Source organism: Mercurialis annua, linkage group LG2, assembly GCF_937616625.2.
Source record: "Mercurialis annua linkage group LG2, ddMerAnnu1.2, whole genome shotgun sequence".
Lineage (NCBI taxonomy): Eukaryota > Viridiplantae > Streptophyta > Magnoliopsida > Malpighiales > Euphorbiaceae > Mercurialis > Mercurialis annua.
Window position 1 is genome coordinate 34,263,377 of NC_065571.1, and position 14,811 is coordinate 34,278,187.

Genomic DNA, 14,811 nt, shown 5'->3' on the forward strand with positions numbered 1-14,811 from the left:
ATGTTAACAATTAATTGCAATAAAGCTAGTGAATCTAAAGGAGAATGTGAATAAGGAATTATCGTCGGAGAACATGCGCAGCCAGGATGCGATGCGCTGGCAATATTGAAGGATAAAGTATCTATCCTTAAGATAGAATAAAGGGTGTAATGACAGAGAATCATGTTAGACGAAAGAGAAGTAACTAAGACGCAAGAATGAAGAATATAATTATTATCCTTATGCGGAAATAAGTAACATAGCGAACGAGAAACATAATAGAGAAAAGAAATTGAAAGTATAAAGGACGAGAAGACGATAATATGAATTATGAAAATCAAGTAACATTTTAAGGATATGTAACCTTATTGATGTCAGCATTAAAAGATACAAAAGTAGAAATAGAAAGGATACGAAACGTCGAAGAAGACGATTTTGCAAAATGTGAAGGTTTAAGGTTAGATAGATCAAGAGATAACGATGCTAATTGACTGATATTAAGTGAAGTCACTAATATCATCATTAAGAGTTATAAGTTGCGTTAACAGAAAAGAGAAAAGTTAAGCTGTAAAATTCTAATATAAGGAGAAAGGCACATGTATAGGCATACGTGTCAGTAAATGTAAGAATGATGGATAATATGAAAGAAAGTATAATGAGGGAACTCATATACCCTTGAAATTCAGTAAGATGATTAGAGAAATGAAAAGTTCTAAAAAATACTTAGGAAGAATTGTCAGAATAGATACAGTAATTAAAGAATAAGGTGGTACTTTATTGCTATTGGACATATAAGAGGGAATTGTAGCTAAGAAGCCACGATGTCATAAGAACGAGAGGTGGTATTAGTATAAAGAGATCAAGCTACTTAAAGACAATTAGAACCATGTTATAAGTGCTAAAGAAGCATAAGGAGTATAGGACAATAAAAATCGAAACTATTCCCTAATTTTGGGAGTTACAAATAAGATAATACCAAGAAGAGTGAGAATCAGGTCGTGGAATTACTCGAAAATAAGAAGCAGAAGTGTAAGATAAAGAAGGAATTACGATAAAGAAGGTGATGGAAACCTATAGGATTGTCGGATTTAGGATAATTTAAGTATAAAAGTAGATAAGATATCAAATATCTATCGGATTAATCAAAGATTAAAGTAACATAAAGAAAAAACATCGTTGACTGAAAAGTCAATGAGAGACTTGAGACAAACTTCAAAGGAGCAGTTGAAGGGAAGTGAAGAGGATAAGAATATGAGTAGTATTAGTAAACAAGGGCAACTGTACAAGCCATACGATCAAAAGTAACGTGAAATGAAACGTTTAAGAAAATGGTAAAGGACGAAGGATCACGACCAACAGAACGACGTGAAGTTCACGATAGCTTGAAGAAGCAAAGGAAGAAGAAATTGAAGCGAGTAAAAGATGTATCAGACTCAACTACGTAAAGAAACAGCCAATGTGATAGATAAAGTACAAGATGAAAAAGATTGGTTAATGAGGAACAAAGTGTCAGATAACGGTAGAGAGAAGTAAGAAACGACAATAACCAGTTAAGGAAGAAAAGTGACAACACAGAAGATAACAAAGACCATAATCGCAGATTATGATTACAAGAGAAAATACTTATAGAAGTATGAATAAAGTAAACACGTCATTAAGGATAGAATCAACACGTCGTGACTATTCATGTACAAAGGAGACGAATAGCAACCCGATGACGACTAAGAATGGAATAATGAATTTGAAGGATATTAAATAAGGATTAATGACAACCGACAAAATGAAAGTAACAATGAGAAGATTCTCAACTATGCAACCGCGAGAAGCTATTATGAGCAATATAGATAATCGATTAGCAGCAGGTACGAAGTCACGACTATAATGAGAATTAAGGTTTAAAGTAAAAGAAGAAACTACGACTGATGCATAATAGTGAATATCAAGAGAAATATAAGGATAATTTTAGGATCCCAACAAGTTTTATGAAAATTCGAGGACGAATTTTTATAAGGGGGGAAGAATGTAATATCCCAAAATATTTAATTATTTAATTGGACACGTGTTCAGTTTGGACACGCCAGAGTGGCGAAATCGGAAAGATTATGATAAAGGTACAGTAAATAAACTTCAAGTAGGTCTGGTTTGTGAAATTAATTATGAGGAAATTAAGGTTATATTTCAATTCTAAAGTTAGAATTGGAACTAAAAGGAAAAATGTCAAGAAAAGCTAAAAATAAAGTACAGGGACCAAAGTGGTAATTTAGCCACTTTATGTCGAAAACAGAAATTATAGATTTTAACGGGAAAGTATTAATATCGAGTTTCGTATTATTTATTGGAGATAAATAATACATATAAGTCATAATTAAAGTATTAATTGATTTAGCTATGGACTAAATTGAACAAAAAAAAGTTCAAAAGTTATTTTGTAATAAAGAAAGAGAAGAAGGATCAAAACAAACTTTTAACCACATATATATATATAAGTTTCATTTGAAAGAAAGATCAGATGAAGGGATCTAGAAGCCTCAGTAATCGATCAAAAACTTCGTTCGTTCGCCGTTTCTCCGTTCGACGTCCGATTCAAGCGATTCAAGCGGCGATTTCTTCAGAATCAAAAGCCCCATCGATCCCAAGCTTCGTTTTGAGGTAAATATTTAAGAATTCCGTTGAAAATTTGAAGTTATGGGCTTTTTTGGAATTTAAAATGTATTTAGCTCGAATTCGTCGTATTTAAATTGTTTTTGATATTTTGAGGAAACTAGGATATGGGTTTTGAAGGTCGAAGTGTTTACCATGTGTGCGGAAGGTCGGAAATTGGCGAAACGCCCGGAAAATGGGTTTTTTCGGGGCTGTGTGTGCGGCCGCACACGCTGTGCGAACGCACACCGTGGTGTGCGATCACACACACAGGCGTGCGGACGCACAGTGTGCGAACGCACACTTGTAGTGTGCGGACGCACACTGAGGTATGTGATCGCACACTGCACTGTTCGGACACGCAGTGCCTTTGAGCGCCCGCATAGTGGGTCCACAGGGACCAAAATGGGCTTTTATCCCTAATTGAGCGGGATTTTAGTATTTTCGAATATTAGACCCCAAAAACGACTAAGGACTCCGATAATTTAAAAAGAAAAGCTTTAGCTCGACGATTTCGATAATAAAAGATAACGAGAAACGTTAAGGGTATTATACGTTTCTCGAATACGAGAAATAGAGTTGGATATATCATGAATACGATAAAGGAATACCGAGTTCACAAATAACACTAAGAATGAAATATAACCCTAGCATTTAAAGTATTATACGTATAAAAATACGAGATTCACGTCTAACTATTAAACGTTAATTATTATGTATCAGACGTGTTAGCGAGTAGAGAGGTCAGTAGACGTGGGATAGCGAGGGCATATCATTTCATCGACCACGTCATTGATTGGATTGCGGTCACAGTGAGTTGCACTTTACTTTCGTGTATTTTATATATTAAAGTTATTTTATATAGATATGTATACTGTTTATACGCATCACATGTTATATGATTTGATTAAATATTATATGTCTGTATCAAGTTTATATACGAGGAACTAGTATGCGATCCGAAGAAACTAGCTACCTATTGGGTGTCAATAGGCTGTGTGATCACCAGTATCGAGTCAGTCTAGTGTGTTTGCCTTTGAGAAATAAATTGATATGTATTACATGATATGATTAAAATTTCAAAGTTGGATAACGATTTGATACGAGTAAGCACTCGGTTACGGTGTAACCTGGAGTCCCCGTATCTAATGGATTGGACCCACCAGTGAGTTGGACTCACAATTTGAGATGTAATGATTAGACTGCACGATATATGATTAGTATAATTTGATTATTCGAAAGTTATGTCGCATGCTAGTATATTAGTTTCGTACGGATCAAATACCTGTTTATATGTATTTTATATTATTGTTTTCTTGAGATGCGATGCTATGTTTTTATAATAATACCGTTAGTAAATGCAAACTCACTAAGTATTTTCCCAAATACTGACCCCTCACCTTTTGATGTCTTTCAGGTGCTTATTGTGTGGACTTAGCTAGAAGCCAATTTTGATGTCCATAAGTCAGTTGTGTATGTATAGTTTCTAACTTCTGTGAGTGCTGCAGTAGTGGTCCCGCGTTGACAGAGTTGTAGCCTAGACAGCAGTACATTTTGAGTGTACATATTACTTGTTGTCCTGTTTATATGTTTTTGATAGGCTACAGGTAGTATGTTTTGTTCAGGCCCCAGATGCCGGTGATATGTTTTATTACACTAACTTTTGTATATATTACCGCGAGGCCAGTTCGTACAGGGTACGGTAACTAGAGCTCGTGAGGTTAACAGAACAGTTAGTGTAAATGTTGTGTATATATGTTATGTATATTTGCTTCCGTTGTTTAATGTTATTTGTTTATTATTTGCAAAAACTTAATAGCGGTTTGAGGCTTGCTACGGGTTCTGGAGCTACCACTTCCGTTCCCTAGCGCCATTTGCGGCTCAATCATTTTGGGTCGTGACATCCACTGCATCTGTGTATGTGTCGGAGCACGTAGCCTTATGTTATCCTGTCACGGCTCCACGACGTGATTATGGAACAGGAGAGTATCCTTGGTTAGAGATAAAGATATATGGTGAAAATTGGTTTTTGAAGGTGAGCAAGTGTGGAATATATCCTCTGTGCAGCTGTGCACATAAATGCAGTCTAATGCTATTGGAAGAGAATGACAATGAAAAACAAGGAGATGGCCACTAGAACACTAATGGAAGGGAAAAGGAAGAGGAACCACCATCTAAAGACCAAAACAAGCCTAGTTTCTTCTTGGTGCGGATCGGTAAAAATATTAATTATTTTCATTAATTCCATTTTATTGGTTCCAACAAGACAACTAACAATTATCTTCACTTTGGAACCGATGATTTTTGTATTTTCTCTTGCTATCTATTAATGCATTGACCGGAGTTTTCCATTTTTTGTGTTTTAAATCAGTTGGTCATGGAAGTTTCCTTCCTTCATCTGTAAGTTGTTTCTTTTGATTTTGAAATCACGATCGTTTGGAGTTGTTTATTTCTGTTGCGGGTCGTAACACGGTTTATGTATGCTAATACATTGCTACTGCTGTACCTCATCTTAAGTTACTGCCACATTAGCTATGTGGATTAGTGTGTGATTTCTGTTTTAAGTTTGTTAGAAAAAACCGGTTATTGTTTGCCTTGTGTATGTAGAGCTTTCAGCTTTAGGTTTATTCTTAGTTTTGTATATTACAAACTCAGTCAATAAAGTGTTCTCTGTTTTCTGATATGGTATTAGAGCGGGTCCGAGCCCGGATCAGGAGTTGCCGCCGGTATTGCTGCGTTTCAGTCTCTTCTCAACATAATGATCTGGATGTCCAGTCCCAGCGATCTTATTCTATTTCTGTTTGTGAGCATCACTATCAATGACTCGATTTCAGTTTGTGAGCATCGCTATCGGTGACTCCATTTCAAAGTTCAGTTTCAGTTTCAAGTTCATCCCTACGGGCGACTTGATTCAGTTTTAGATTCGGATCGTTGCTAACAATGATCAATTTTGATTTCAGATTCTATTTTATTTGAATTCAGTTCTTCTTTTGATTCAGATATGTTTTGATTCATAATCAAGTTTTCAGCTTAATATCATTCGGATCCTCTCGTTCTTTATTCTTCGTGTATTGTTCTATTAGATTGTGGATTGTCATATGTTTCCAAATCTCTATTTCAAATTCTCTGGAATTGCTGCCAAATCAGCAACATCTATAGGAATTTCTATTTTTCTTTTTGTGTTTACTGATGACTGGATCAGATTGATGAGATTCTTGTTGATTTGAGGTTTCGATTTTGCTGTGATTTCTCTCGTTTAAACTCTTATCGATGATATTATTTGAATAGAGTTAGTTTTAGCTTGTAGAAGCTGCATTTTGCCATTGATATACTTAAAAAAAGAGATGTTGCATTTTGTTGAGTGGTAATTCTTTGATAAAAATGATGAAGGTCGAATATGCAATGTAATGACAATATAGCGGAAGTGCAGAACATTGATCCTGTCGGTGCAAATTTGAGTAATCTGATATCATATCTTGTTTATAGAATCATATTATGGTTTGTTTGTTTATCCAGAAAAGAGTTGTGTGAAGTGTGGCTAGAAGCTGGAAAGTTGCAGATTAGAATTTTTCCTGTGACAATGAGTAAGGCCCCTAATCAGCTCCTGAAGAGATGGGATTTGAGTACAAGTACTGGATCCAACACATGAATATGCAAAAATACTTCCAAACTTGTGAAGCAATAAAAAATATATAAATTAACAATATTTATTTATAGTTTTTGACAAATTAATATTATTATATTTTAATTTTTTTAATTTTTGTAACTATACTCTAACCAATTTTGATATTTATCAAATCAAGATACAACAAACTTAAACTTTCGAGTCGCATATGCCTTTCAAGAAAGTTGCATAGAGATTTCATAAATAAGTTTTGTAAATTTAATCGAGTGAATGGTCATATCATTTCGGTCTCTAAACTTGTGACTCAGAGCTACATAATCCACTTTTAGTCATTTTAATCAATCAAGCTGAAGGAACTGTTATCCTTTTTTCCAAGCAATATTCACAGCATAGGTAGCAGCAGCAAGCTCGACAATAAGAAAAATTGTTACCATCGGAAAAGCAACTGCACCTCTTGCATAACGTAATGCATTCATGAAAATCCCTCCGCCTCCTACTTATCCCAGAGAGTCTGTAAGCCGTCAATGTTTACTTTTATCCTGTCAGAGATTAATAGATGCCAATAAACCGAGATGATTTTTGGAGTTGATCTCGCAATGCCCTGAATATGCAGCAGTTGCAGAATTTTGAAATCATCAATGTTTTTAACCATATGACCAAATAAATCAGCTTCTTTTATGGATTTCAAATCATTCTAAAGAAATCATTTTTATTTGTTGTTTGGACAATATTGACACAAATTATGATATTATCGGAAAAAACTGTCATTTTTTATTCAATATTGTTGAGTTATGGCTCATGTCATTCCTATTTGGATTAGGATACTTAATCCTTTATTTAGCATTGCTTTCCTTTTGGGATCTGAAATCTAGTTCCTTAATGGATTAAGAGTTAAATTGTGTCTTAAGGGTTCACTATAAATACAGGTGATGACCCTATTGTAAACTCACAACAAACATATAAAATAAATTCTCTCTTTGCCCTGGAGTAGATCGCATTGATCGAACCACGTAAAAAATCTTGTGTGATTCTTTTCTGTTTTCTTGTTTATTTTCTGCTGCGCTAGCAAGTGGTATCAGAGCCTAGATTTCAAATATGAGATTCTAGGTATTTTGTTGATTGAAGATGTCGCTTCATAAATTCGATATTAAAAAATTCAATGGTTCGAATGACTTTACTCTGTGGAAAGTCAAGATGAGGGCCGTTTTGGTTCAACAAGGATGCGTTGCAGCGTTAGGAGGAGAAAGCCATTTACCGGAAGGTTTGTCTGTGGGAGAGAAGGCATATATTATGTCAAAAGCACATAGTACGATTTTATTGAGTCTTTCTGATTAGGTGTTGAGAGAGGTTATCGATGAAGGAACTGCTGATGCTTTATAGGGAGCGTTGGAAAGCAAGTTTCAGAAGAAATCTCTTACAAACCGGTTGTATCAGAAACAACGTTTGTATACATTGAGGATGACGGAGAATACTCAGGTAATAGATCATGTTAATAACTTCAATCGAATTGTTATAGATTTACAAGGTGTTGGTGTTTCGATTGAAGAAGAGGATCAAGCCCTAATTCTCTTATGTTCTTTGCCCAGTTCATATGAAAACTTTGTTGATACAATGTTATATGGTAGAGATTCGATTTTTGTTAGTGATGAAAAGGATGCTTTGCAATCCAAAGAACTAAAGAAAAAGGTCTCTAGCTCTAATGAGGAGGAATCGGTTTCTGGTCTTGTGGTGAGTCGGGGCAGGAGTCATGAGAGAGATGGTGGGAAAGGAAACAGGTCGCGTTCCAAATCGAAGTCTAATGGACGACGATGCTATCACTGCAAGGAGAAGGGGCACTTTAGAAGAGATTATTCAAAGCTAAAAAAGGGTGGCGAAAATAAGGAATCAAGCGGTAATGCTTATGCAGTTGTGGTACATGAGAGTTCCGATGAGGAAGAAAGCGGTGATGTTTTGACTGTGAGTACATCAAGTTCTGATAGTACCTGGGTCCTAGATACTGGTGCATCTTATCATATGTCTTCTAGAAAGGAATTGTTTAATTCTTTCAAGGAGTAGAATGGCACTGTAAATGTGGCGAATGATAAGGAGCTTGCTGTCAAGGGTAGTGCTTCTGTTCATATCAAGATGTATGATGGTATTGTTAGAACACTTGATGCTTGGTTTATTCCTTAACTGCGAAAGAACATGATTTCTGTGGGTACACTTGATAAACAAGGGTACAACCACTCAGGTGGAGATGGGCAGATCAGAATTTCTAAAGGTGCTTTGACTGTGATGAAGGGTGTGCTACAACACGACATTTATATTCTCACAGGGAGTGCAGTAGTGGGAACAATGGCGGTTGCACGATCCTTGGAGGTACATGGTGGTAAAACCGAGTTGTGGCATCAGAGGTTAGGTCATATGAGTAAGAGGGGGCTATCCATATTGAGCAAACAAGGGTTGTTAGAAGGAGTGGAAACGGGGAAGCTGAAGTTCTGTGAAACTTGTATTCTTGGCAAGCAACACAGGGTGAAATTCACTTCTGGAAGGCATACTTCTAAAGGCATCCTGGATTATATTCACTCGGATTTATGGGGTCCTGCTCGGGTTGAATCCCATAGGGGACTCAAGTATTTTGTGACCTTTATCGATGACTACTCGAGAAAGGTGTGGTTGTATTTTCTGAAATCAAAGAATGAAGTGTTTGCACGGTTCAATGAGTGGAAGACCATGGTTGAAAAACATACTGGAAGACATGTCAAGACACTCAGGACGGACAATGGGTTAGAGTTTTGCAATGCACCATTCGATGACTTCTGTAGAAAGGAATGTATAGTGAGGCATCACACTGTACGGTACACACCACAGCAGAATGGGGTTGCAGAGCGGATGAACCAAACACTACTACAGCATGCTCGGTGCATGCGATTAAACGCAGGTCTTCCAAAGCGTTTCTGGGCTGAAGCAGTTAACACTGCTTGTTATCTGATGAATAGATCGCCATCTACTGCAATTGATTTGAAGACGCCTCAAGAGGTATGGTATGGTAAACCCTCTGATTATTCTGGCTTGCATGTTTTCGGTTGTGTTGCCTATGCTCATGCTAATGATGGTAAAGTTGAGGCAAGGGCAATGAAATGCATATTTCTAGGGTATGCGACTGGAGTTAAAGGGTACAGACTGTGGTGCATAGAGATGGATAGAACTCCAAAACTGATTATTAGTAGAGACGTAACCTTTGATGAATCTACTATGTTTGGCCAGAAAGAGGAACTTGGTGATCTTGCAGGAAAAACTGATCTGGGTGCTAGCCAGAAGGTGGAGTTTGTAGCTCCAAATAGGATAACTACTGATCCTATAAGCGAGCCTAATGAAGAAGTGGTAGAAGAGAGTATAGCAACAAGGAGAGGAAGAAGGCAAATCAGAACACCAATGAGATATGTGGATTGTGTTGATACGGTTGATACTAATCCTATGGCTTATGCTTTGGAAATAAGTGAGATCATTGATTCTGATGAGCCACAGTCGTATAAAGAGGTAGTGTAGAGTAGAGAAGCATCTGAATGGTTAATTGCTATGAATGAGGAGATGCAGTCTCTTGAGAAGAACAGTACATGGGAGTTGGTACCTTGACCAAAAGGAGTGAAACCGGTAGGATGCAAATGGGTCTTCAAGAAGAAAGAGGGTATTCCTGGAGTTGAATCAGCTAGATTCAAGGCGAGACTTGTAGCGAAGGGTTTTTCACAAAAGGAGGGAATTGACTACAATGAAGTATTCTCACCTGTTGTGAAGCATAAAACCATTCGGGTTCTTCTAGCTATGGTGGGTGCGTTGGATCTTGAGTTAGAACAACTTGATGGGAAAACAACGTTCTTGCATGGAAGTTTAGAGGAGCAAATTTATATGTCACAACCGGAGGGATTTCTTGATTCTAATCACAAGGACTATGTGTGTTTGCTGAAAAATTCCTTGTATGGTTTGGAGCAGTCTCCTAGACAGTGGTAGAAGAGGTTTGATGCTTTCATGCTTTGTCATGGGTATGTTCGAAATCAGTTTGAAACTGTGTGTACTCTAGGAAATTGTCTGATAATTCCTTGATCTATTTGTTGCTATATGTGGATGATATGTTAATTGCAGCTAAGTCTAAAGTTGAAATTAATGACTTGAAAGCCTTGTTGAGTAGTGAGTTTGAGATGAAGGATTTGGGTGCAGCCAAGAAGATTTTGGGCATGGAGATTTGGAGAGATAGGAAAGAAAGCCTGTTGTATGTTTCTCAATAGAAATATATTGAGAAGGCGCTGCAATCTTTTCAAATGAAGAATTCTAAGCCAGTAAGTACTCCTTTGGCATCGCATTTTAAATTTGATGCTAATGCACTACCTAGTACTGATGCTCCGAAGGAATACATGAGCGATGTTCCACATTCGAGTGCGGTAGGAAGCTTGATGTATGCAATGGTCTGTACAAGACATGATTTAGCACATGTTGTTAGTGGTAGCAGATTTATGAGTAATCCGGGAAAGACTCATTGGGAGGCGGTCAAGTGGATTATGCGGTACTTGAAGGGAACGAGTGTCATATGTCTGGTTTATGGTTCTAGTGGTGGTTTTGATGGAATTGTGGGCTACACAGATTCCGACCATGGAGGAGATCTTATTCGAAGGAGGCCCTTAACATGTTATATCTTCACCCTATATGGATGTGCTATTAGTTGGAAAGCAACATTACAATATACAGTTGCTTAGTCTACAACTGAGGCGGAATACATGTCATTGACGGAAGGGGTCAAGGAAGGTATGTGGTTGCAAGGTCTGATTGATAGCTTAGGTTTAGAAGTTCAAAAGCCTGTGATTTATTGCGATAGTCAAAGTGCTTTGTGCTTAGCGAATAATTCGGTGTATCATGAGAGATCAAAGCACATTGATGTGAGGATGAACTTCATTCGGGATGTTGTGGAAGACAAGAGATTTCTTATAGAGAAGATAGCCACTACAGTTAATCCAGCGGATATGTTGGCAAAGTCGTTGACTACTGAAAAGTTCAAGCTTAGCTTGGACTTGGTTAATGTACGCATTGCATGAGGCCCTTAAGGGGCATGGATCGCAGAGAGAGAGTTGGTCTTGGTTAACTTTGACTTTGGAGTAATTTTAAGTCAAGGTGGAGAGTGTATTCTATGATGCAATTTAGTAGCCTTTGTGATTTGCTGAAGAAGGTTTCAGGATTAATCTTGTTGGATGTATTCGCCAAGGTGGAGATTGTTGAGTTATGGCTCATTTCATTCCTATTTGGATTATGATTATTAATCCTTTGTTTAGAATTGCTTTCCTTTTGGGATTTGTAATCTAGTTCCTTAATGGATTAGGACTTAAATTGTGTCTTAAGGGTTCACTATAAATACAGGTGATGACCCTATTGTAAACTCACAACAAACATATAAAATAAATTATCTCTCTGCCGTGGAGTAGATCGCAGTGATCGAACCATGTAAAAAATCTTGTGTGATTCTTTTCTCTTTTCTTGTTTATTTTCTGTTGCGCTAACAAATATATTTAATAAATACACTAGAGTTTTGAATATAAAAAATCATTTTCCATTGAAAAAACACATGAATTAAAAATCTATTTAATAATCGGAACTTTTGAAAAACATAATTCCTGAATTTTCAGAACTAATTGTATTTAGATTAAGTATAATCGATCATATAAAAAAGTCTGTTGAAGCTTAAATTAAATATCAAAACTACAAAACTTCAAAGCGCAACTGAATTAATAAGACGTTCTCCTAAGTGAGATTACGTGTTTACACCATATATATGTGTGCAGCCGTTTACAACTTGAGACTAAAATTTATTTTTCAACAAAAAAACCTACGCGGCACGAGTTAAAATTAGTTCGAACGTGAAAAATTTAATTGTACCATCTCACAGTAGATATTTCATAAACCTCTATACAAAAAAATAAAAAATAAAAAAAAATCAAGACAACAAGAAGTTAGGTGTCAAAGCATATTTGGGTGATAGGCAGACTAAATGCAAACAACAAATTCCAAAATTTTCCAACGAAACAAACAGAAAATTCAATAATACAAACCCATCTGTCAATCCCCAACTAACTATCTCCCATTCTTCATAATCCAATCCAAAAAAGCTCCCCCCGATTTGGCAATTTTCCTCTTTATCTCATCATTCTTACAAGCAACCACCTCAAAATCAGACGCAAGTCCAACAGAAAACAAACTGTTACTAAAAGTTTTAATCTTTATAAAAGTTTAAAAAATGCCATCTTTATAACCAATTCTTCCAGTATCCATCAAACAACCATCTTCAAAACCCAATTCTTATCTTGATACACCTGATCCAATGTTACTACAACAAGAAATATTTAATTTTGATGACCCAACTGGAAAGCTTTTAGTTTCATCTCAATTTGATGAAGAAAAAGAAACGATTTTTTCTATAAGCAAGCCACTTTTGTCAAGAACTTCTAGTTTTGCAGGTATTTCTAGTGTTTCTAGTGCTACTACTGTTGTCAATTTTGAACAGAGACGATGGCGTATTGCTAGTGAAAGCTCCATTCCTTCACTTTTGGATGATGTTTCAGGGAGCGATGGTAGTGGTGATGCCACTCCACGTGGTCTCTATTTATTGGTTAGGAAGTGGGGCATGCTGCTGCTGAGACTTTTCTTGTTACTAGATTGAGTTTGAAGTTTTTATCTTAACTTGGGTACTTAAAAAGTTCTCATCTTTTTGTTTTATGTTTTTTATAATTGATTTTTTTTGTGTGAGTTTTGATTAGTTTTAGATGATTAGAATTTGTGAAAGTTTTCCAAGGCATGTTTGTTGGTTTGGTTGGTTTTTGATATGTTAGGCTGTTGAGTGAATGCATAGTGTGAGCTGAATGGCTAATTTTTTGATAGAAATGTGTTCTGAAGTTGATCTTAGAATGGGCTAATTTATGCGAATTAGGCTGTATAGGAATGTATGTAATAAATTCTATACTAAATTTGTTGCGAGAAAAAATATGCATTAAAGTTTGCTTATGGAAATATGCTTCTCAAAGTGTTTGATGTCGTAACCTGAAGTCCGTTTTGCTTAGGTCAGAACTCAACATTTTAAAATGGTTGTTCTGTTTATTAGTCATCTCCTTGTTCGGAGATCATAAGTAGTTTAGTTATCTCCAATTGTTCACCTGGCTCTAGTTAAATAATTAAAATAATAAGTCTCTATATTCATCTCTATGTTATGCATCTCGGTCGTGTGAAATGAAAAATTAATCTGGTAAGATTTTCTGTCTTCACATTTATAGTAACATCATATAATTCTCAAAGGAAATAGATGATGAAACTGACGTGATGGGGCAATAAAATTATCTAAGGTCTCTAACATGCTATAGATGAAGATGATAATGATATACTTGCAGTAGATGCATTTCACTTTTGCTCGTTATATACTTATGGCTTCGAAAATCTAACATGTGTTTACTAATTTCAATTCATAATGCTTTCCCAACTTTATCTAATATTACTGCATACTTCTTGATTATTTACTTCATTTAGGGTAGGCTACAAATGGATGATGAGATTTATGGCCCTTGGTTGCTACTCTTTCATGCTTCTTCCTGGTTTTATTCAAGGTCCGTTACATTCAGTATTCCTATACAAAGCTTTTTGCATGCAAGATTGTAATCCTTATATACGCATCTTTTTATCTGTAGATGTAAATTATACAAAAAACTCTTAATTTAGTGGATCATAACTAGTGTGCTATTATTTTTGCAGTTGGTTATTACTATTTCTTTTCCAAACAGGTTTTGCAAAGTATAGTTTATGGCGATCAACCAAGAAATAGGTTCGATGTAATAATATTTTTTTTCTTTTGCATCTCAATTTATTTATTTCAAGAACCCTGTATATATCCATGGGTTGGCAGCCTGATTAGAGAAGATTCTTCTTATGCAGGCTTGATCTATATTTACCTAAAGATATTGATAGGCCAAAGCCAGTTGTTGCGTTTGTAACTGGCGGAGCATGGATTATTGGGTGTGTAAGATCTTTTCATATGTCCAGTTTCTATGTTTTGAATAGTTGAACTCATTAACCCCAACATTATTCAATTTGGGACTAGTAATAGCTTGTTGTGTTGTGTCTATCTAGTTGAATAATAGGAAAATACTATGTATTTCAGTTCTGGATATATGTGATATTTTATAGAAATTGAATCATTTTGAATGTGGAACAAGACTGATTAACTCCAACATTATTCAATTTAGGACTAGTAATAGCTTGTTGTGTCTATCTAGTTGAATCATAGGAGTATACAAGAGGAAAATGTATTTCGGTTCTGGATATATGCGACTTTTCATAGAAATTTAATAATTATGAAGTTGGAACAAGAATGATTTGCATGATGATGTCTTTAGATTCAATAATAAAGTGCTCTTCCTTCCGCTCTATACCTGTTTTTATAACCTTAACAAGTTTTTAACTATGTTGACGCATATATAAAGCATGGGGTTCTCTTTTAGGAAAACAGCTATCAAAAAGAGATATAATTGTAGCCTGCGTAGATTACAGGTGACTGGATTTTA

General features: G+C 35.9%; 1 pseudogene; it reads left to right on the plus strand.

Annotated features, from left to right (window-relative positions):
- Positions 1-12,584: 12,584 nt before the first annotated feature.
- Positions 12,585-14,811, plus strand: part of LOC126668446 (probable isoprenylcysteine alpha-carbonyl methylesterase ICMEL1) — a 44,221-nt pseudogene continuing 41,994 nt past the window's right edge.